At 31.3% G+C, this 25,624-nt stretch overlaps 3 long non-coding RNA genes across 3 annotated transcripts; all 3 read right to left on the bottom strand.

The window, feature by feature from the left end:
- Positions 1-13,712: 13,712 nt before the first annotated feature.
- On the bottom strand, positions 13,713-16,318 carry LOC139525590 (uncharacterized). Its single transcript, XR_011664930.1, has 4 exons — positions 16,193-16,318; positions 15,856-15,925; positions 15,492-15,551; positions 13,713-13,919 (listed from the first exon to the last, which is right to left on the bottom strand). It is a non-coding gene; the product is annotated as an uncharacterized lncRNA (long non-coding RNA).
- Positions 16,319-17,507: 1,189 nt separating this feature from the next.
- Positions 17,508-19,301, bottom strand: LOC139525591 (uncharacterized). Its single transcript, XR_011664931.1, has 3 exons — positions 19,165-19,301; positions 18,255-18,319; positions 17,508-17,598 (listed from the first exon to the last, which is right to left on the bottom strand). It is a non-coding gene; the product is annotated as an uncharacterized lncRNA (long non-coding RNA).
- A 534-nt stretch (positions 19,302-19,835) lies between these two features.
- LOC139525592 (uncharacterized) lies at positions 19,836-24,099 on the bottom strand. Its single transcript, XR_011664932.1, has 4 exons — positions 22,362-24,099; positions 21,863-21,929; positions 21,470-21,533; positions 19,836-20,796 (listed from the first exon to the last, which is right to left on the bottom strand). It is a non-coding gene; the product is annotated as an uncharacterized lncRNA (long non-coding RNA).
- Between the last annotated feature and the right edge of the window lie 1,525 nt (positions 24,100-25,624).

Below are 25,624 nucleotides of genomic sequence, written 5' to 3'. Positions count from 1 at the left end.
GCAGGCATCTGTTATAATTTCACAAATTATATTTTTCTGGTAATATGTAACAATGAAAAAAAATATTAACAGAACTACCATATCAATGTTATCCATTTACCGCATCAATATGTACGAAGCGACAAAAAACATTTTCAAATGTTGCTTTGGGAGTAAATTCCTTACATACCAAACTCAATGTATGTTTCTAGTTGCTAAATACATCTCTGAAACATTCCAATTCTCCGTTTGAGTATTATTAGCTAGTCAATAGAGGTTCAATAAAAATATGTCAAAAGAATCGATTCAATTCAGCATAGATTTATTCTTTCCATTAGTACAAGTCACTACGCAAATTCAAACTGATCTTAGTTCGATGTAACCATTTAATACAAATGACACCAAAAAGACTGCGCATATTTTTTTATATACTAGTATGTTTAAAAAAATCGAGACGATCAATTCGTTAAATTGTTTTTAAAGAAAGTAAATTAATTGAAATTAAAATTGTAATTCTCTGAAATCTAGCTTGAGAGGAGGAATACCACAACCGATAACGAGGGTATATATTGGCTTAATTTACAGCCATTGCAACAACTCGAAAAAAATCTTAACTGATTTCTTTAACACCTTGACATTCAGACTTGGAATGCTATTTCGTTGATTTACGGGTATCGTCGAACTTGTTTTACTTCTGACTATTAAACTAAACTCACCAATAATTGGAATTGTTATTGATTTCAGTAAAATTGCTTAAACCAAACTTACTTGTATTTCATATGTATATAATGTGTTTATGTTTAAACCGATTTTTTTTTTAAATTTATAATATACTACTTAGTAACATATGTTGTATAATTTTTTCTTGGTGTTTTATTTTATTTTTATTTTGTTTCATTTTCTATATAAAAAAGAAGATGTGGTATGATTGCCAATGAGACAACTATCCTCAAAAGACCAAAATGACACAGACATTAACAACTATAGCTCACCGTACGGCCTTCAACAATGAACAAAGCCTATACCGCATAGTCAGCTATAAAAGGCCCCGATAAGACAATGTAAAACAATTCAAACGAGAAAACTAACGGCCTTATTTATGTAAAAAAAATGAACGAAAAACAAATATGTAACACATAAACAAACGACAACCACTGAATTACAGGCTCCTCACTTGGGACAGGCACATACATAAATAATGTGGCGGGGTTAAACATGTTAGCGGGATCCCAACCCTCTATGTCGTGATAAAATTCTAAAAATACAGAATGAAGAAGACTATACTAAAAGGGAATGAACGACGCTACCTATCTAGTTATGTTATACATATGTGCTGTTGTAATAAAATATAAAAAAAAAAACTAATATCAATTCATTGCATGCGTTCGAAGCGCTTTCTTGATTTATGTTCACCAGGAAAGCGCAAAGCCGAATATTTAAAAGAGTTCTATGACAAAAAAAAAGAACCTAGAATAATGATCAACACCAACTTTGCCTTAGCAAGTTGATACCTTAGTTTCTTAAAAATTCATCAATTTATAAAAAGAAAAAATAATGGAATTAAGGTTTGTTATGAATCATGGAATACCGTTCTCGAGCACCTGAGATCACCCCGGTGTTTGGTAGGGTTCGTGTTCCTCAGTCTTTAGTTTTCTATGTTGTATTGTGTATAAAAAGTAAAATCCCAAAAATACTGAACTCCGAGGAAAATTCAAAACGGAATGTTTCTAATCAAATGGCAAAATCAAAAGCTCAAACACATCAAACGAATGGATAACAACTTGTGAAGAAAATGATAGATTAAACCTAATATAATGCCTTTTTAAAGTTGACGAAACAAGAAAAGAGAAGCTTAGGGCCCATTTGAGTATATGTTGCTATTAATGTTTTGAGAACAAACATATGGTCACTTGTGGGTTCTCTTTTTCTTGCAAAAACAGATCTGTTCTTTACATATTATATTTCTCTTGGATAAAAGAAAAACAACTCTCTAGCCTTGTGTTCAATATTTTTGCAAAAACAATTCCTAGTGCACTTCAAATTGTTATTATACCTCTATAATTTGAGGGGTCATCAGTAGAACCACTTTTAAATAAATCCTTTTGTCCACATAGCAGGAAATGAATTCATCATAGATACCAGGATTAAATTTTGTATCTACGCCAGACGCGCGTTTCGTCTACAAAAGACTCGTCAGTGACGCTCGAATCCAAAAAGGTTAAAAGGCCAAATAAAGTACGTAGTTGAGGAATATTGAGTACCAAAATTCCTAAAAGTTTTGCCAAAAACAGCTAAGGTACCCTATTCATGAGGTAGAAAAGCCTTAGTATTTCAAAAATTCAAAAGTTTTGTAAACAGATAATTTATAAATATGACCACATCAATGAAGGAACCAGTTAAAAGAATATGATTAAATATTTTTTTTTAAACTTGTTAACAAAAATGAATGGCAACATTTTAGCATTTCATTAAGATCATGTCAAATTCACTTGACTTCTTATTCTTTAATGTATATATTGCTGCAATTACTTCTTTATCATTAATCTGAACAAGTTCTACAAATATTTTTTTTCCTTTTCCAATTGCTTAAATCGTTGAATAATATTGTTATCAGTTGTATAGCAAACAGTCGTCTGCAAAAAGTCGGACTGACGAGTTTACTGCATCTGGTAGATCGTTTGTGTGACACAAGAAGATGATGGGTCCTAGCACCGTTCCTTGGGGGGTCCGGATTCAACCTCAGTTTGTTCCTTTAAGTTGGACTCGCATTTTTCTTTCTGTTATGAATGAAGTTGGGCATTTGGGGTGATAATCACTCTAATTCCATATTGATTCATTATGTGCAGGAGTCGATCATGAGGTAAAGTTGATTGATTTGGAAAAATCCAGAATCGCAATGTCTACCTGGTTTCCTTTATCGTATGACTGGAGCATGTCGTGGATTGTGATGGCAAATTGGGTGTCACAGAAGTATCCGGATCTGAAGCCTTGGTTTAGCGATGTCAATACATTATGCTTTTTAAGAAGTTTAAGCATATGTCGGTATATGATGTGCTCAAGTAGCTTACATGGTACTGATGCCAGTGCGACGGGTCTGTATTTTTCAGCCGCATGTCGGTCTCCTTTCTAGAAGATGCAGGAGATGTTGGCATTTCTCCAGTCCTCTGATAGGGAACCAATGTCTAGGTATATTTGGAATATGGGTGTCAGTATTGGTGCAAGATGTTCGGTGTATTGTTTCAGTACTCTATTTGGTATTTGTCTGGACCCGATGCTTTGGATGTTGTTTGTGTGAAACAGCTTATTTACACCATCTATTTGGATGGTAATTTGATGTACGTAGTCTTTTACCATGATATTTGTTTTCGGTAATTTTTGTGTTGTTTCATTTTATGTTGTTTGTGATCGTTTGTGTGTAACAGCTTTTTCACACCTTCTATTCTGATGGTAATTTGATGTATGGAGTCTAAATACCATGATGTTTGTTTTCGGTAATTTTTTGTTGTTTCTTTTTTTAAGACAGACGCAAATTGCTTCAGTAGAATTCGGACCTTCTCCTTGCTGTTGTTTATGAGCTGTCTTTGCCTCTTTTATGGTGCAACCCAATTGTTATCCAATTTTATGTTGTATCATTCCAGCAGCGCATGCATACGAATATATATCTAGATAGGATATTCCCGGGCTTGTATTTCCTTTTATGATTTCCTTGATAGAGTGTTGCTGCTCAAAAGGTAGCTATTATTCCAAGAGTTCCAAATGGCGAAGTTGAAATCTTCCCTTCGTAAATTTTACGGACGCCATCACGAGTTGGTTATTGTTATGGAATATCCATTTCACAGATGATAGCGAATATGTTCCTTACGTATCTACAATTCCGTTCCCTTTTCACAAATGTGACCTACCGAATTAAACTACTTACCGGGTTTGTAATAACATGAGCAACAAGACGGGTGCCACATGTGGTGCAGGATTTTTTTACCCTTCCGGAGCACCCGAGATCCCTCTTGAAGTTTTTGATTAGTCTTTAGTTTTCTATGTTGTGTCTTGTGTACTATTATTTGTCTGTTTGTCTTTTTCATTTTAGCAATGACGTTGTCAGTTTATTTTCGATCTATGACTTTGAATGTCCCTCTAGTATCTTTTCGCCCCTCTTTTATCCTGTTTACTTGATTTAACATATTTCCAAAAGGTTTTGTATTGTTCTTATTAATTCCTCCAATTATGGCGTTGTTATTAAATATGTTCTGCTTTCCTGATTTCTCTTTTGCATATTTTTGGGTAATGGTGGTAGTTTGTCCATGATTTTGATCTTTTGGCTTGGTTATACAGGTTTTTTTTTTATTCAGCATTTTCTTGATCGTGTCTGTTATCCATGGCAGTCTGTGGTTGGACTATTTTGATGGTACGATAATTTAAGTTTGAAGTTGGATTCATAACAAACTGCACATATAAATATTATAGTTAATTGCTATTAATAAGTATCGCAATATGCATTGTGTTTAAATGCAATATCAGTATTTAGTTCTATTTTAATCTTTAATCAATCCTAATTCTATCTTACTTTTGAGATATAGTTTTTCATATGTGACGTAATTTTTCTGCTGTTTCAGAAATTTCATATGTTCAAATTTTTAATGCCTTTTCACCATCGTATGTGACGTAATTTTTAATGCCTTTTCACCGTCGTATGTGACGTCATTTTCATAATTTACTGCGTTGAGGCCTGGACTGATTCGGGTGTGTCTATTCTGTGTTGGTCATTCATTGTGTATTCGTGTTTGTTTTATGTAATGAGTTAATACTTCAGTTTCATTATGTATATCTGTTATATTCATTTGGTATAAAATTTACTGTTTGCAATAGCATTAATTGTTCTTAATAACTAGGATGTTCTTATCCCAAGCATACAAACTTAGCCGTATTTGACACAACCTTTTTCAACTTTTGATCTTCAGTGCTGTACAGCTTTGTACTTTTTTTCGCTTTCGATCTTTTATATCTGGGCGTCACTTGTGAGTCTTGTGTGAACGAGGCGCGTTTTTGACGCATTAAATTTTAAACCTGATGCTTTTTGTTATTCATTAATCAAGTGTTTCTTTGTCTAATACGTTTTCCTATTTATTTGTATTGTAGTCCTGTAATATTATGTTGTCATTTCTATGTTATATTTAACATTGCCATTAAAGTGCGAGGTTTGGCATGCCACAAAACCAGGTTCAACCCACCATTTTTTCCTTTAAAAATGTCCTGTACCAAGTCAGGAATATGGCCATTGTTATATTATAGTTCGTTTCTGTGTGTGTTACAATTTAACGTTGCGTCGTTTGTTTTCTCTTATTTTTGAGTGTAAATTGACATTGCGATAAGACGTGTCACGGTACTTGTCTATCCCAAATTCATGTATTTGGTTTTGATGTTATATTTGTTATTCTCGTGGGATTTTGTCTGATGCTTGGTCCGTTTCTGTGTGTGTTAGTTACATTGTAGTGTTGTGTCGTTGTTCTCCTCTTATATTTATGCGTTTCCGTCAGTTTTAGTTTGTTGCCCCGATTTTGTTTTTTGTCCATGGATTTATGAGTTTGAACAGCGGTATACTACTGTTGCCTTTATTGATGGTATATGTTTTTCTAGGCTGGCAATTAGGTGTTTCTTAAATGTCAATCATTCTTCGTTGACATTTTGGTTGTTTTGGATGTTAATCCTCATTTGTGGTGACAGTGAATCTATATCTTTATTCACTTTATCGCAGCTAAATTGGCTCTTGCCCTGGTGTAAACTTTCCGATAGCTAGATTTGGAAAGAAAGGATTGATGTCTGTATCAGTTATGATGATGGCATGGTCAGAAATACCTGGTATGTTCGTTGACGTTTTCATTAGTTAGAAAGTTTTAATTGATGTTTATACTAATGTTTCATGTTCTGTCCGACTCGGCTTCTGTAAAAATAATTATTTTAGGTGGACGATACACATTTTATTACTAAATTTATGATGCCTGTGGTAGAGACGACAATGTTTTCTTAACCGTCTCATGAACTTGGTGCACGTGTTAATTTTTCAATCTTTCAAGTTGTCAGGTTTATTGAGTCAGTTGTATTATTTGGTAGTAGCAGTATATAGCAGTGCAAAAATTCAAATCACAACTTTTCACAACTTCCTTAAAATGCCGCCAGTTCGTAAAACGCGTGTTTCCAGTAAAAAAAGTAAGAAAAGTGACACACCAGTTGTACAGAATTCCAGTAATACGGAATTGACATTTGACGAAGTTAAAGAAAAACTAAGGAAGCAATTTAAGGCATCAGGGCTCCATCCACTTTCACCAAAGAGCAGTTATTGGAACTATTAAATGAGAATTCCGGACAGGATAATACAGTTATGCCCGAATTTCCAGCATTAACTCAACTTACCACCAAGTAAAACAAAGGAAGCAGATGGATTCATGACAAAAATGTGTTTTGGTGATGGTGATGTGTTTGTACATCTTACTTTACTGAACCTTCTTGCTGCTTACAATTATCTCTATCTATAATGAACTTGGCCTAATAGTTTCAGTGGAAAATGTTAGTAAAAATTTACAAATTTTATGAAAATGGTTAAAAATTGACTATTAAGGACAATAACTCCTTAGGGGGTCGATTGACCATTTCGTTCATGTTGACTTATTTGTAAATCTTACTAAGCTGAACATTATTGCTGTTTACCATGTTTACAGTTTATCTTTATCTATAATAATATTCAAGATAACCAAAAACAGCAAAATTTCCTTAAAATTACCAATTCAGGGGCAGCAACCCAACAACGGGTTGTCCGATTCATCTGCAAATTTCAGGGCAGATAGATCTTGACCTGATAAACAATTTTATCCTGTCAGATTTGCTCTAAATGCTTTAGTTTTTGAGTTATAAGCCAAACACTGCATTTTACCCCTATGTTTCTATTTTTAGCCGTGGCGGCCATCTTTGTTAGATGGCTGGGTCTCCGGACACATTTTTTAAACTAGATACCCCAAAGATGATTGTGGCCAAGTTTGGATGAATTTGGCCCAGTAGTTTCAGAGGAGAAGATTTTTGTAAAAGATTACTAAGATTTACGAAAAATGGTTAAACATTGACTATAAAGGGCAATAACTGCTAAAGGGGTCAATTGACCATTTCGGTCATGTTGATTTATTTAATAATATAATAAGATAATAACCAAAAACAGTAAAATTTCCTTAAAATTACCAATTTAGGGTCAGCAACCCAACAACGGGTTGTCCGATTCATCTGAAAATTTCAGGGCAGATAGATCTTCACCTGATAAACAAATTTACTCATTTCAGATTTGCTCTAAATGCTTTGGTTTTTGAGTTATAAGCCATAAACTGCATTCGCCCCTATGTTCTATTTTTAGCCATGGTGGCCATCTTGGTTGGTTGGCCGGGTCACCGGACATATTTTTTAAACTAGATACCTAAATGATGATTGTGGCCAAGTTTGGTTTAATTTGGCCCAGTAGTTTTAGAGGAGAAGATTTTGTAAAAGTTAACGACGACGAACGATGGACGACAGACGACGGACGCAAAGTGATGGGAAAAGCTCACTTGGCCCTTTGGGCCAGGTGAGCTAAAAACATGAAAATAAGGTCAAGGTCAGATGTACCTCATCAGACAAACACGTTAACCTTTCAATCATTCTGTATACCAAATACAGTTAACCTATTTTTGAATATCTTTTATAACTCTTTTTTACTTCTAAGAAATAATCCTAATAAAAACAAGAGTGCACATGCTGAAATGTCTCTCCTTCTTTACCAATCATTGATAGTATGTTGATAGTCCTAAATATAAAGCTTTATTACAACTGTCATATAAACTTAACATAAACCAAAAAAAATAAACATTGACCATTGAACCATGAAAATGAGGTCAAGGTCAGATGAACCATGCCAGGCAGACATGTACAGCTAACAATTCTTTCATACAACAAATATAGTTGACCTATTGCTTATAATTTAAAGTCATAAGAAACGAGTGACCGGTGAAAAATAATGTTCTTCCAATTCTTGAACTAATGCATACAAACATCCTAAACTTAATCTTCTGTGCTCGAATTTATCATTTTTTTCGTGTAAATTTCGTATAATTGTCAATTTTTTTTCTCAATCGGTCAGTGTTGTTGTGAAAATATGGCAGGTAATTAAAGTTCGTGTTTTGAAGCCGAAGTTTAACGATTGTCACCTGTTTGTCAACAATTGACGAAAAATAAACAAAAAAGCATGGAAATTGAGCACGTGTTTAACATGTAAATTCAGATAATAGTTTATTTTAAGGACATCCATGCGTATTGTGGTCATCGGATTTTTACGAGATGGGTCACACTGAGGTCACCTTGCATACGGAAAATATGTCGGGGGAATAGCTTGCTGGAAGGAAGCTATTCAAATAAAGTAAACTTCTTCTAAATATGAATAAATTAAAGAATTTTCTTCAGAAAAAAGTATATGTACATAAGTTTTATAATGAAAACTATCCATTGAGTTATAAAAATCATATGCATTATTTTTTTTTGATTTGAGGTTTCTTATGACTTTAAGAAAAACACACCAAAACACAAAAAACTAAACACTGAGCAATGAACTGTGAAAATTAGGTCAAGGTCAAATAAAACCTATGTGACTGACATACAGATCATAAAATATTTCCAAACACCAAATATAGTTGACCTATTGCATATAGTATTAGAAAAAAAGACCAAAACACAACAAGAGTGCACACGCTGAAATGTCTCGCCTTCTATACTAATCATTGATATTATGTTGATAGTCCTAGGTGTAAAGCTAAGCTTTATTACAACTGTCACATAAACTTAACATTAACCAAGATAACTAAACAAAGACCAATGAACTTTGAAAATGAGGTCAAGGTCAGATGAAACATGCCAGGCAGACATGTTCAGCTAACAATGCTTCTATACAACATATATAGTTGACCCATTACTTATAGTTTAAGAAAAATAGACCAAAACACAAAAACTTAACACTGCAATGAACCGTGAAAATGAGGTCAGGGTCAAATAAAACCTGCGTAACTGACATAAAGATCATAAAATATTTCCATACACCAAATATAGTTGACCTATGGCATATAGTATTAGATAAAAAGACCAAAACTCAAAAACTTAACTTTGACCACTGAACCATGAAAATGAGGTCAGGGTCACATGACATCTGCCCGCTAGATATGTACACCTTACAATCATGCCATACAACAAATATAGTAGACCTATTGCATATAGTATGAGAAAAACAGACCAAAACACAAAAATTTAACTATAACCACTGAACCATGAAAATGAGGTCAAGATGACACCTGCCAGTTGGGCATGTACACCTTACAGTCCTTCCATACACCGAATATACTAGCCCTATTGCTTATAGTATCTGAGATATGGACTTGACCACCAAAACTTAACCTTGTTCACTGATCCATGAAATGAGGTCGAGGTCAAGTGAAAACTGTCTGACAGACATGAGGACCTTGCAAGGTACGCACATATTAAATATAGTTATCTTATTACTTATAATAAGAGAGAATTCAACATTACAAAAAAATTGAACTTTTTTTTCAAGTGGTCACTGAACCATGAAAATGAGGTCAAGGACATTGGAAATGTGACTGACGGAAACTTCGTAACATGAAGCATCTATATACGAAGTATGAAGTATCCTGGTCTTCTACCTTCTAAAATATAAAGCTTTTAAGAAGTGAGCTAACACCGCCGCCGCCGTCTCACTATCCCTATGTCGAGCTTTCTACAACAAAAGTTGCAGGCTCGACAAAAACTTAACTTTTGACCACTTAACCATGAAAATGAGGTCAAGGTCAGATGACACCTGTACGCTAGACATGAACACCTTACAATCATTCCATACAACAAATATAGTAGACCTTTTGCATACAATATAAGTAAAACAGACCAAAACACAAAAACTTAACTATAACCACTGAACCATGAAAATGAGGTCAAGGTCAGATGACATCTGCCAGTTGGACATGTACACCTTATAGTCCTTCCATATACCGAATATACAAGACCTATTGATTATAGTATCTAAGATATGGACTTGACCACCAAAACTTGACCTTGTTCACTGATCCATGAAATGAGGTGGAGGTCAAGTGAAAACTGTCTGACGGGCATGAGGACCTTGCAAGGTACGCACATACTAAATATAGTTATCCTATTACTAGTAATAAGAGAGAATTTAACATTACAAAAAATCTTAACTTTTTTCAAGTAGTCACTGAACCATGAAAATGAGATCAAAGACATTGGACATGTGACTGACGGTAACTTCGTAACATGAGACATCTATATACAAAGTATGAAGCATCCAGGTCTTCAACCTTCTCAAATATAAAGCTTTGAAGAAGTTAGCTAACACCGCTGCCACCACCAGATCACTATCCTTATGTCGAGCTTTTTGTGACAAAAGTCGCAGGCTCGACAAAAAAAAAATATGGACTAAAATATCCATGAAAATAAGGTCAAGGTCAGATGAACCTTGTTAGACAGACGTGTGAACCTTACAATTATTTTATTCATTGAATAAACATAATGAATTACTTAATTTCAGAGAAACAAACACCTAATCCCAAAACTGAACATTAATCACTGAACCATGACTTTGTTAGGCTAGGCGATCTCTCATGATGGTAATGATGGACAGCTGTTAAAAGTCCTGTGGCAATTAAATGCATATTCAGGACAGGTACATGAAAATTAACCCTGCTTTGTGCAATCCACAAGAAGAGCAGCAGCAAATACCAATTTTTGAGTCGTTTAGGTTTTAACATGCCAGAGTTCCAACTTGAGGCGAACACACTAATACAAGACCACTGATGTTATTGTATAAAAGACTCCTTAGTTGTAAATGTCTGTCATTTGGTCTCTTGTGAAGAGTTGTCTCATTAGGACACTTCTTTTTTATATGTATACCTAGCAATGAATCCATATACATTTGTACCAAATATAGTTGTCCATATAACACATAAAAATGGGGTAACTAGTCAAATAAAAAGACCATTTGGCATCTTCATACAAATATGAAGCTATCCAGCACCTTTAAAGTTTGGACAATAAAGTTTTAAAAAAGACAACCCTGTTTAGTATCCCTAAGTTCTGCTGATGATACACTGCCAAGCCAATGATGATGATAGACGCCAAGTGATGGAAATATAATCAAATATAAATAAATATAATTAAATATAAATAAATATAATTAAAGCATCTGCATGTGTCATACCCTCGACCACAGAAACCTCTTCCCCCTTTACTTGTCATCCAGATACAATTAAGATAAGATGATTTTCCAAATAAATTTTAATTACCAATTATTATGATCCTACATGATACAAAATAACCAAATGAAACCAAACACAATCTGCTTCTTTTAAGATGTGTGTAAATATCTCAAACAAACAGTTACTTGTGATATGCTTTTGATCACGGTTGTAAATTATCTTTAAATAAAAAGGAGGAAAAGGATCTGCATCATGGGTTTGGTATCAGTGGCAAAATATTACAAAAATGCAAAATGAATGACAGTACTGAGGATACTATCTATTTTCCTGGTTGTTTTTATTATAGGGGGAAATAATCCTAATGTAATTTCTTAGTCTATATAATTACGTATAAAAGTTTATGAATTAAAATAAAATCATGTTAAAATTTTGATACATGTGATAAATTTTGTAATCATTTAGTGACTATTTTTTGTTTAATATATAAACTTAAGGCTTTCTAGTCCTTACTTAACTTATAAATAAATAATAGAATTCCATATAAAAAAAGAATACTCAGTTTGTCTCAACTTTTAAAAATGACATCCAAAAACAATACAATTCTTATACAAAGTGAAACTGTGGTAAAAGCTATAATATAAAAATATCAAAACATGCATGTACAAATTATTTTTTGAGAATTACTCAACTTATTTACTGGGAAATTAAAACAAACTAAATATTTGATCGGTGCAAAAATGATTAGATTACCAATGAAATAGCAGAGGTGGGAAAAATTTGGTTGATTATTTAGGAAATCACTGCAGTACTACTGGAGGAGGCCCCTCTAACAATCAGTGAGCACCCCCCTTTTTTTCCCTTTATGAAAATTTCTGGATCCTCCAGTGAACAGATTACATTTCATTCATTCACATTTTTAACCTCAAACTATATAGTTTCTTTACGCCTTCCAAATTTCTAAGCTATTTGTTTTTAAAATTAAGTAGTATATTTTTATATTTATTTATAAAATCCAGGAAGGCAGATAACTAGTGTTCAGTTATTATTTTATAGTCTGATTTATGCATTAGGCCGGAATGTGGTATAGTGATTCAGTGTATGATATGTTTGCTCATCTATCTACAACTTTAACCCACAATTATCAAGATTAAATGGGATTTTTCCGATACTTTCAAATAATCTTCAGTCTCTGCCGACATTGTGTACTATTTTTTATAACTTCTAAAGGTTCTCTAATCAAAGAATGGATTTTTTTCTTTTCTTATATCTCATTACTCATATTGAGGGATAGGTTTGTTCAGCTGATATCAACATAGATTTAGTTAGAGCAGATTCTCAACTTGCATCCACAAATCTAACAGTTTGATCAATCTTCCAAGGACTGCATCAATAGTTGAAGGGCGAGATAGAATGTTTATGAATTTAATAGAGAGTTAAAAGCATAAAAATGTCAGATCTCATTATGGAAATAAATATCTGCATGTAAAAGTTTTTTTTTTAGTTTCCGAACAAACCAAATCATATTAAGGCTTGGTATAACAAGATTTTACAATAAAAACAAATAAAATCAGATAAAAACCACTAAAACCAGATAAAATCATATAAAACACAAATGTTGTTATAGCAAACCTTATATATACTTCAAAGCTACAGTGGTAATATACTATTGTCTTGAAGTAGAATATATTGAAAATTTGTATTAATGTCATGACAATTTTGTCATAATGAGATCCAACTTTTTAAGACAAGATTAAAAGCAGGATAAAAACATAATAAAAAAAAATTCAAACTAACCTATCCTTCATATGATGAACTCATTTTAGGAGATGCTTCCAAAAGTTAAAACAAAGTATTTAAAAGGTCCATTCTTTCAATTGGGAACCCCAAAATTTCATTATAATAAAACAAAATACACACTGCCATTAGTTATAGAAGATAATCTGAAAGTTTCAATGAAAATCTACCAATAGTTTATAAGCCGTGGATGAGAGACAATGATGGACAAACAGACAGAAAACACAAATCTTCCCATTGCAGAGGCGGTTTAGAGGGTTCCCCCCCCCCCCATTTGTGGGTAAAAAAATTGTTGATTATAAAGGGAATCACTTGGGCTGGCCTGGTCCCCTCTTAGGCAGTCAGTGGAGTAAAACCCAACCCAAAACCCAAACATTTTTATTTGGGGTCAAAAACTTAGTAGTTAAAATATTTAACAGGGGACTAGTTTCATATTCCCTTTTCATAGTGTTTGGCCATCAAAATCCTACTATTTTGGATTGTAACCGACAAAATTCATTTCACAAAGCACTTGTAAGGCTTACATGTACATAACTTAAAAATATATGTAAACCTATGTACGTCTTGTGGGTATTTTGAGAAACCATATGGCATACCTTTGGGACCCCTCAAATAACAATAATTTCAGTTTAATTTTTCATCAATCACAAAACAATATTTGAATGCAAGTAATATAAATAAAAAAAAATCTATAATTTGAAATTCAATACAGCAATAAAAATACAATTTGTTAAAAACTCATTCTGCTTACAAGACTACTGTCTACAGATTGTTCCAATAGAGATAGTAACAGTTCATCCGATAGTTTGCAGGATTATTGTCTGAGGATTTTACCATACAAGGCAGCAACTGTTACACTTTAAACTGAAAAGAAATAAAGTTAAGTTTCAATTATTTTATCAAAATAATCTTAAGGGTATATAATAAAATTCAATTTAAAAAAAAAACATATCAATGAATGTGAAAACTACTCTTATTTTTGCTACTTCGTTTTACTGAAATCTGTCAATACACAAAAATAAATTTCCAAACTTTACGATTTGACATCAAATACCTGAGCAATTATTGGAAATATTTAACACAGTGAATGCAGAAGCTGCTGGTAAGTTCACTTAATAAAAAGTAAAATTTAATGAATATTTTGTTATTTGTTGTTTTATTTACCATTACTGAGATCCAAACAAAATTTTCTCCATGATGAAAAAGTAGAATAAATTCTTTTGAAATTTGTAGTGAAAATATGAATGACTGAATGTAAAGCAGTTATCATACATGATCATCTTTTTTATGATAGCTAGGTTTTACTTGATATCAGATTATCTCCCCTTCACGTCTGGCCCATGGCCACAATTATGACCCCCCCTTTTCGTTGTCCACGAGTATAGTTCCCTTTAATTATAGTGTATTTTTTCTTATTTTTTTTTCTTTCCCTTTCTCATACATTTCTTTGTTTTTCTGGGGTGGAAATGAAAGAAGAGAGCTGAAATAAACTTTTGGATGTTTTATTTTAACAGATTTTGATAAGGAAAGAGTGATTCGGCCAGGTGGTCCGAGATCACAATTAATTCGTAGTGCATTTCTTTTAGAACATAAATGAAAATTAATGTTTCCAAAAAAAATCCCACCTGCGCTTTCTCAATGATTTTTTTACAGTGTGTTGAACTACTTTTGGGACAAATTATATCAAAATTATAGAAAACTTCATCGGCTCTAACTCAAATAATGGACAATTTTATGTTTAGGACGTCTTGAAATCTTTTGACATCTTCCGAAGTGCTCATTTTTAACCTTTTTCAGCTAGACCAAATCACTACTTTCCTTTAAAATTCTGGACCCAAATTTTTTTACAGTGTAATTTCACCCCCTGCTTCCAATTTGAGGTATAAAACATGGAGAAATAAATTTCGAAGGGGTATGAAAAATATTGGCAAGTAACCCACTGTCAACACTAGGGATTTATATATTTGTGAACAACGAAAATCAAGGGATGACAATTGTGGCCTTGGACCTAATAGGTGCAAAAAGGTAGTATTTACACTTTTCGGCACATCTCTTGACTTGCCTATAGGGGTATGGATGTGTATTGGCCAAATTTGTATGATGTAAACATGCAATTTTTCTGAAAATTGCATATATTTTTGGACTTGAACTGTACATTGCACACACCAAAAATTAAGACAAAAAGAATAAGCAAATTTTTTTAATGCGACAAAACGTTATAAAGAACTGATCGAGGAATTAATTGTAGTCTCGGGCCTAATCTTGTTTAGGGCAAGGGAGACAAATCAGTAAATATAGATACACTTATAAAGTAAAGGTACAGCATTTTACATTGACATATATTTAGGATAGATATATAAATATCTAGGGGCATTTAAAATTAGATACATGTATAATAAATAAATTTAAATTGTTTGTTGATTAAATAATTCTCACCTTAAAACAGCTCTAATAACTCCCCAAGCAAGTAACCCCAAGGAAACTTGTGATGCTAACCTGTAAAACAAAGTTCAAGGTCAGTTATTCTCAACTTTCAAAAAATATGTACATCATAATAATTGTTTAAAAGTTCTCAGATAACAAACAAAATTCTGCAAGAAAATAATTGGTATTCAAAATCAAACTAATGGTTATGTTTTTTGCCCTTTGTAACACATTCCCGATTTACATTTTCAATTTTATTAAGTTAGTAAAAAATAAACTTGTATGTCATCATATTGTATAGTATTTCAAACCTTCAAAAAATTTATTGATGTCAAATACTATTAAAATTATTAAAAATAAAAGCTTTAATACCTACCAACATGTTAACAATATCAGATATCCATGTCTTACTCCCAACACCAGGAAAACATTGTAATTTCAATAACCTGAAATAAAAAAAAATGTTTAAAAGATAAAATTAAGAAGAGAAACATAATTATGCCTTGTATCATTTCTTATGAATTTCTTATATAATATCTTCAAAATATTGACTTGATACATAAGGTAGAAAACATTTTCATTAAATACAAGTTATAAAAAAATGTTATGAAATGATGCAGATATCTTCAATATCACACAAAAACCCTTAATAAATAAAAAGTTTTAAAAGTCTAATAATATTTTTGTAAATTTTGTGGAACATTTCAACTCACCACAGATTTTTCCTGGTAAAGCCTCAGACTTGGTTGAAGATATAATTGACCATCTTCCTTAGAGCTGCTATCATAACTGCCAAGGAGGTCCATGTCCTCATTATCTTATTGTCCATTTACTTTCAGAAATAACATTATACATGTATAAAAAAAAATATCAGATGCACTTTACAGTTTTAACAAAATCAGTTTTGAAAATTTCCCCTCATCAATTGTAGTTACCCACTATTTCTCAAACCCTTCAAATCTATTATCTGTATATAGAGCTCTGCTTACATATTTTTTTTTTATTTACAGAGCTCTAAATAATAGTCATTTTAGCTAGTATACATCTGATATTTAAAGAAAATGTGTAAAAAAAGTGAATATTTAAATAAAAAAAGTTATATTCCCTATAAACACTTAGGAAATTTAAAGTATGAGGAGTATAACAAGGGAATTACCTCCCCTTGCCTTGAAAATATGACCCTGTCGAGACTCCACATCCTTCCTATATTTAACAATACAAAATATAGTATAATTAAATTGAAAAAATTATACGGTATGTAAAAACTACAACACATTTCTGTATTTTCAATAACTAATTTAGTACTTTAACTTTTACCTAAGGGCCTTGGTGGCAGTGGTCTAAGAAGTATTATTGTATCTCTAGCATGTCAAAATGAGGTTGAGAATTCAAACTGTGGTAGGTGTGTTTGACTCGAAGCTTAATTGACTAGAATTGACAGTTCCCTGGGGGAAAAGTTGGTGGGTATCTACTGTTACTTTTAACTTTTTCAACCCATAAAAAATGGCCATCAAGATATTACAAATTGGGCTGAAAGTGGCATTATACACCAAAATTCTATTAATCAATCAATCTTTTTTCACCAATATGTTCTACTCTGCTTCTAGTGAAATAATTTTAATTTTTTAGCTAAAAGCACTGCAAAAAAATAACAAAAAGTTGGAAAAATATATAACAATTCAGGCAACACAAAAACACAATATATTCTTTTTCAATTTTTTTTTTTTTTTTTTTTTTTTTTTAAATTCTCCATTCTTAACCGACTGAAAGCCTTTGGACTAGACAGACCATTATTAAGTTTACCAGTAAATTTTTTGTGTTTCATTTCATTTTCAAAGTAAAAATGAAACAGAGTTACAGGGGGTTGGGGGAATAACGAATAAGATCTAAATTATGAAACATATAAAGTTCAGTTTCTATAAGCACGACAAGAAAAGTAAGAGTAATTTTGAAATTTTAAATACAAGCTTCCAATCTAGTTGAAAGTGGAGAATCTTTACAATTTTTTTGTTGTTGTAAAAAATTACATTTTCTGAAACATATACAAAAGTTTTCTGACTAACTTTCTTCACTGTTATATCATATAATCATTTTATGTGGCAGCCGCAGTCAAAGTTTCCTGAAAAAGAAATAAATATTCTTAAACATATCTGTCAAAACATATGATCAAGCCTATATCAAAATTTAAACTAATACAATTATTAGCAAATAAGGATGAAAAACTAACCAATGGTTGGTGTGTGTCATGTTTATTTTTTTCGATTATTCTTTTTCATGAATCATCATGTTGGTTTTCTTGTTTGAAATTGTTTCACATTTTGTCCTATTCAGTAGCTCTTATAGCTTACTTTAAAACTGGTACTGTAAATTCAGAAATTATTGCATGCATCTATTCTTGATATTTTAATAAATGGATAAATATGATTAATAATCCCGATTTCAGAAAAATCCGCCTTCAAAGTTATGCATCAATTTAAAATATTGTGATATTCAACCAGTTGCATTATTTACATTCATATAGATATTTGCTCATTGCTGAACGTCCTACGGTGACTGTAATTTGCTTCCTTTATTGATAGTTGTGTAGTTGGCAATCTTATAACATCTCTTTATTCTTATATACATACCCCTATCCAGATTACCGGTACTGTATAAATAAACTTTTAATTTGGATTTTTTTTTTTTAAATGTTTGATCTACATGTGTACATAAAAAAGTCCATGGTGCATTTACATACTCTTAGATGAATAGTTCAATCTTTTTTTTAAATCTTACCATAAAATTCAGCTCCAATGGCCCTTTCCCAGCTTCAATCCCTACAGACAAGCTGTGGTGCTAACCTGAAATATAAAATGCTTAGTCAATCAAAATTATTTTAAAGGATCACTTCTGGAATATCGTATCTACTTTATATAAAATTGGTTATATACATGTGACAGGTTTTGAGAACATTGATAAGACATCAATTTAACAACCCAATTCAATCCTTAAAAGCGGTAGGTTTAAAAGGGCTAAAGTTGGCTACAAGATTTTAATCTTTTTTAATTCAGGTCCAAATGCTACATATAAATTGTTGTGGTATCATTTTTGATACAAAATAACCACTTCTTTTTTTTACATGTAACAATATAAACTATAAAGTTATGACCTCTTGATTATGCAATTTTGGTGTTTTTCGCAAAACTGCCAATTAAGGTCCAATTTTTCACAATTTAGAACTGTTTTCAGCATAATTCACTTTCCCTGATCCAGTTATAGTGTATGTCTTGTAATTTAAATATTACCCTTGGCACCTATAGGTTACTTAACATTTTGGATCAAAAGTATTCTTTAAGCTTTTAGGTAAGAACATTGCATTTTGATAATTTCTCCCAATTTAGCTAATTATGGAGTCTACAGTGTATTATAAAGAAGCTTTTTCTTTTATGTCGCCATAAGTCTCTTGATATATCCATTTAAGAACCAGATTGGGGCCTTTTTAGAATTCTATGATGAAAGTTGAAATTTAAAATCTATAATAAGGCCATATTTTGCCAAGTGAACATTGTCATATGGTACTGATAAAATAAAGAGTATACTGTTGACCAAACTTTTATAAACCTTTAACCTTAGTCAGTATTCATTTCCAAATAATATTATTTATAGAATTATTTTTTTTAAACAGGATTAACATACTGGTACCTACCTTCATATTAGCTGTATTTGACCACCAAGTCTTATTCCAACACCATGAAAACATGCCACAGAAAGTACCTAAAAAGAAATTAACACATTTATTAATTTTACAAACCAATTTCTATGTCAACCTAAAGATTACTTTACAAATTGTTCTGATTTCTTACTTCATGTACCAATAGTATAACATCCACATATTCTGTAAAATTTATAAAGATTGAAAAACAAAAAAAAATTGTCAAAGTTTTATGATTTGAATTTCAACTGAACTCAACTAATTTGAATAATGAAAATGAGTTGTCTCCCATTGAACGGACAAATCTTGCTGTTAATAAAACTAGTCTCCCCTTGAGATATAATTCCTATCTCAGGATTTACTCCAGTAATTGGGATAGAAATTCTTGTTTTTGTAACTGGAATCTCAAAATATTAAACTGGTAAATACATTCTTCAAAGATGTTTTTCACGCAGAAAAGAAAGATGAATATGCACTTTTTATCAAATATTTATAGAAAATGTATAAAAATTGTTTGACTTCAATAAACTTGCCTTCTTAATTTCATGGTAAAGCCTCAGACTTGGTTGAAAATTTTATTGACCATCTTCCTTAGAGCTGCTCTCCTGGCTGTCATCATTATCTGATTGTCAATCTGTCATTTTTTGGTCCATTATTTATAGAAATGAATAAAGATATCAGATGCACTTTCAATTAATCTCCTATCTTGAAAATTTCACCAAATCAATTCTACAAGAAGTAACCCATGATTTCTCCCACCCTCAAATCTATTATCTAGAGCTCTGTTTACATTTTTTTATTTACAGAACTCTGAATAATAGTCCTTATTAGCTAGTATACATCTGATATTAAACCCAAAACTTGTACAAATGTGAAATTAAAGTAAATAGTTATATATTCCCTACCATGAGGAAATTTCAAGAATAAGGAGTTAAACAGGGGAATAATAAATTACCTCCCTTTGCCAAAAATTTCACCTGTTTGGACTCCACATCATTGCTATATCGAACAACAAAAAAATGGTATAGCTATAATCAAAAATAAATAATTTGATATAAAATATTCAAACATTTAAAAAAAATATTTAGTACATCAATTTTCAAATTGGTGGTTCTCTCCCATCACATCTCAACCAATAAAAAAATGGCCACCAAGATATAATCAATATTGCTGAAAGTGATGTTTAACACTTAAAATCAATCAATTTTTTATCACCAGGTTTATTTACTATGCTTCTTTCGAAATAATTTGTTTGAGCTAAAACATTGTTAAAAACAAGTATAACAAAACATTGGAAAAATATTTATATAATACAAATCAGAAAACTAAAAAAAATACATTTCTTTTTCTTTTTTTTTTTTTTTTTTTTTTTTTTAGATTCTCCATTCTAAAACTACTAGAACTGTTTTGGATACACAAAGACCATCATTAAGATAACTTAAGTAGGTCTATAAGTAATAAAGTAAAATTATGAAGTATCAATTTAGCATACAACTTCCAGCTTTGTTGAAAATGGATAATCTTTACATTTTTTTTTTAAACATACACAAAAATAGTCTGAATTACATTCTTTTTTTGTTTCAGTTGAATTGCACAATAATTTCCTGCAGCTACAGTTGAAGTCACCTGAAAAAGAAATATACATTCTAATATCTGAACAATATTCAATGCAAAGAAACAAGTACATGTAACTGGCAATTGCACTTATGATGCATAGAACTTTGATTTTACCATTATTTTGAAGTGATGTGTAGACATGAATTTACAATCAACCAGTCTTCCTTTGCAAACAAGTTTTTTTTTATTATTTCATTGTTTCATCATAAATCACAATCTATTGGTTTTCTTGTTTGAATTGTTTCACATTTTGTCATAATACAGACTTTCATAGTTATATATAAGGTATAGGTTTTGCTCATTGTTGAAGGTCATACAGTGACTATTAGAAGAATGCATCCATGTCATTTGGTCTCTGGGAAATCTTTATTTCATTAGCAATTAAGCCACATCTCATTTACTTAATTTACAGGGACAATTTTAGATATCGTAAAACAGATTTGAAAGATTTTTTTTAAGTTACAGCATAATTTTTGATTACGTTTATTTATCTTGTTACCACCTTCCAGATTGTATATACAGATATAGTTTTAGAAAAATTAAAATATAACACTTCTCTACACAGTTTAAATATCATACTTCTATGCATAATCAAAATATAAAACTTCTTTGCATAATAATATTCTATGGTATTTACTTGCTCTTGGCTGAATAATTCATTAATTTTTGTATTGGTTCTTACCATAAAAGTCAGCTCCATTGCCCACTCCCAGCTTCAATCCTTACAGACAAGCAGTGATGCTAAGCTGAAATTTAAAAGAACATAAAATGCTTAGTTAAACAAAATATTTTGAAAGGATCACTGTTAATGTATGAAAATTATAAAGAATGGGTCATAGTCATGTAATAGATGTTGAGAACAGACGAGAGAGCAACTAAATAATCAGGTTAGAGCCTTTCATTTACACATATACATTGTATTTGTACTCATATAAAAAGTGAGAGTAGAAATTTTAAATTACAGAAATTAAATGTTTGAATATTTCAAGGCCAAGAGAGTAAAAAACATGTATCTTTATGTATTTTTATAAAACATTGATAATTTATTTCTTTTCAAAACAGTACTGGTACATACCTATATATAAGCTTTATCAGACCACCAAGTCTTATTCCCACACCAGAAAACATCTCACAGAAAGAACCTAAAATATAAAAATTGACAATTTATATACTTATACTTTACATTTCAATTTCCCTGACATTAACAAAATATTGTTCCGATTTCTTACTATAACCTAAATAACTGAAAAATCAATATAAAAGATTACAAAAAAAATAAAAAATAAGTCTTATAAGTTTATTATTTGAATTTCCAACTCCACAAAAATAATGTTTAAATATATTCCATTGTTCATAAAGGTAGTTATGAGTTATCTCCCATTTAATTGCAAAAATATCATTTTACATTAGCAACATCATTATCTCCACTGTTACTCTATCATATGCCCTAAATATACATTTTAATCAAATTACCAATAGCATGTATAGAAATTTTTGGCTTATTTAAACTTGCCTTCTATTTTAATCAAATTACCGATAGCATGTATAGAAATTTATGGCTTATTTAAACTTGCCTTCTTATTTTCTTGGTAAAGCCTCAGACTTGGTTGAAGATTTATTTAACCATCTTCCTTGGAGCTGCTATCCTGGCTACTTTTATATGCTTTTCAACATAGGTTTTTGTACTGATCAGTTCACTGAATCCATTTTATCCAATTAATGAAATGTCCTTTCTGTTGTATTTCACCAAATATACAATTGTCCCAAGAATGTGCCAAAGCATCTCAGAAATTTTCTTTTTCATGGCAGCTGAAGTAATTCTCGATATAAAACACAAATAATTGTTTGAATTCATACATAAAACAGTGAAAATATCAGATGTGCTTTTAAAAATGTAACTTGTATTTTCAAAATTGACCAAATGTTTTTTGAAGTACCAACAATTTCTCTTTCCCATTATTATTTAAAATGTTTACATTTTGTTTATTTACAGAACTAAAACAATAACTTTTATATAAATTAGCAGACATCTGATATGTAAAAACTTGAACAGAGGCAACACAAAAAGAACAAAATAGTAATTGGCTAAAACCAATAAATCACACAACATTTTTTAATATTTTGGAGCATAGTTTAATAAAATATCCCTTTTTTAAAGTTTTGCATCATCATAAGCATGAAAATTATACTCCAAAAAATGATCATAGCCTGAGGTAGCTCAGTTGTGCAATTTGGTGATGACAATCAACCTTAATCAATATGCATGCTCATTATAAGAGTTCCAAAGATATGAGTTCAAAACAAAAATTGTTACCTCCTTCAAAAGTTTTATACAAAGAGCTCCAAATTCAAGAAAAATTAGAAAAAATTATAAACATTTCAAACTGCAGATTGAAAAAATGGGGGAAAACTCCAAGCAATTTCATACTAGGAAATACACAACTGCAACATGTGTGCAATCTTTCTGCAAAGTTTCGATGGTGCAGAACACTAAAAATAGAAAATACAAATATTATGCAAAATGGTGCTATATAGTGAAATATTTACACAAAGGACCAAATTTAGTAATGTGAAAGTGAACTCAAAGATGATAAAAACACTGATTCTTTAAAATAAAAGATAATTGTCCATATTCAAATTGCATGTAATACTTCATTAATTTAGTTTAAACTTAAGTACGTTAAGAAAAATAGTTCTGAAATCAACAAACCAAAAAGTGATGTTTTTTGTTCCCAAATTTAGTTTCAAATAGCATTTAGATTGGTGATATCAATTTTTTTTTTTTTTTTATAAGATTGGCTTCCTATGACTTCTGTTGGAAAAGAAGTGAAAACACAGATATCCTGACATTAATAGAGATGGACTGACACAAGGTAACCTTTTGGAATGACTGGTTCCTTAAATGGAGGATAACAGTCAATACTGAACCAGCTCCATTTAATACACAGACTTACAGGAAACAGCTGATTTTGTCCATTTGGAGAGGAAACAAATCTCATGTAATAACTTACATAGATTTTTTTCCATCTTCAAATGATAAAAATGCAATTATTGAACACACCCTGACCCACTACAGGGATGGATTCAGCTATTTTTAAAGAGAGGGGGTTCCCAACCCAGGATAAAAGGCTAGGTTCAAACTAGTTTATGTTCTCATTCAATTGCATTGATCATCAAAAAAAAATTGTAAGGGTGCCGCAGAACCCAGTGTCTTGCCTACTTTTGCTGTCAATTGCAGGCTCAACAAAAATGAGGGGGGGAAATCAATAAAAATATTCCTCTTGGTAGTATCTTTTGAATGTAAAAAGCTTCTGTCAAAGTTTGGTAAAAATCCAGGATAGTTTATGAATCTCATAAATATTTTAAAAACTTTTACTGCAGACTGTATTTAATATTACTGGAAGGAAAACTAAGTCCATTAATAAGTAAAATACTGATAAATAGATACAACATTTTAACAAAACAAGCTTCAGTCCAAGATCCAGGATAGCATAAACCTATTAAAAATTTAAAAACTTTATCCACAGAGTGAATGTATTGTATGCTGGCGTTAATAAGTAAAATATGGAAAAATTAGTTTGTTTTATTTACAAAATTTACTTCTGAATATAATCTTATGATCATTAACAAGCTTCTGTCCAAGTTTGGTAGAAATCCAGAATAGTTTTAGAAAGATATTAAAATTTCAAAACTCTAACCAAAGAGTGAATATTTGTGATCATCAACGCCGCGGATGCCGCCACCAACGACAATATGAAGGATGACTATGTCTCATTTCAACTAAAGTCGAAGGCTGGACAAAAAAAATATAAATGGTATTTTACATTTTAAGTTACATTAAGAGAAATTCCAAGTAAAATAAGTAATCATCAAAATGCATAGTATTTTTTATTTGTTTATTTGAATGGTCTATAAAAGATTCACTTATGATAATACTTATAACAATACTTCAGGGATTGTTGGAGTAATTTAACTATATTGGCATGTTTTATTTTCTATGGCACCTTCATCAGAATAAAAACTATAAAGAGTACAAAATGAAGGAGTGATAATTTGCACTTCACAATGTCAACAGGAGGGAAAATAATAAATAAAAAATAAAAGAAGGTATGAAGGTAAACTTTAAAAAGAATGTTAAATAAAATTTGTTGAATAGTGTTTAATCAAATTTTGCAGAGGTACATGCTTCCAATTGGCTTCGCTCAGAGTTACTGCCTCTAATTGGGACCACTCTGCCGGGGGTACTGCTTCTAATTAGCTTCAGCAGACAGAGGTATATATGTACTGCTTCCAATTGGCTTCGCAACAAGACAGAGCGTATGTGCTCCCAATTAGCTTCACTAAGAGGTACGTGCTTCCAATTGGCTTCGCTCAGACAAACTTACTATTTCAGTGTTGAAATGGTACCGTAAGCAAGTCTGTACTACATCCAGCATAGTAAATGGTACATAATTGCAAGTCAAATGTCGTCCAAATTTACAAAAACATGTTTTATTTTTACATTCTTGATCCAGTTAAAGATAATTCACATCTACCTTCACACCCTATTTATAATTTATCCTGATGGTGTCATTGTGAAAAGCAAATTATTATTACAAAATTCTGTACTATCCTGTAGTTGCAATCAAAGGAACCAAAATATGTCTATCTTATTAAATCACTGTAGCAATCTCAAGTCTTTTTTTATCTTTAAATTGAAAGAAGCATTTGTCCAAGTTCTGTCCAAATTTGGTAAAAATCCAGAATAGTTTATGAATCTAATAAATGTTTTAACAGCAGACTGTATGTAATGTTAACTTGAAGAAAAACTAAGTCCATATATAAGTGTTAAACAGAA

The sequence above is a fragment of the Mytilus edulis genome, chromosome 5 (assembly GCF_963676685.1).
Source record: "Mytilus edulis chromosome 5, xbMytEdul2.2, whole genome shotgun sequence".
NCBI lineage: Eukaryota > Metazoa > Mollusca > Bivalvia > Mytilida > Mytilidae > Mytilus > Mytilus edulis.
Note: the sequence above shows the minus strand (reverse complement) of the source record. Positions and strands in the feature narration are given on the sequence as shown.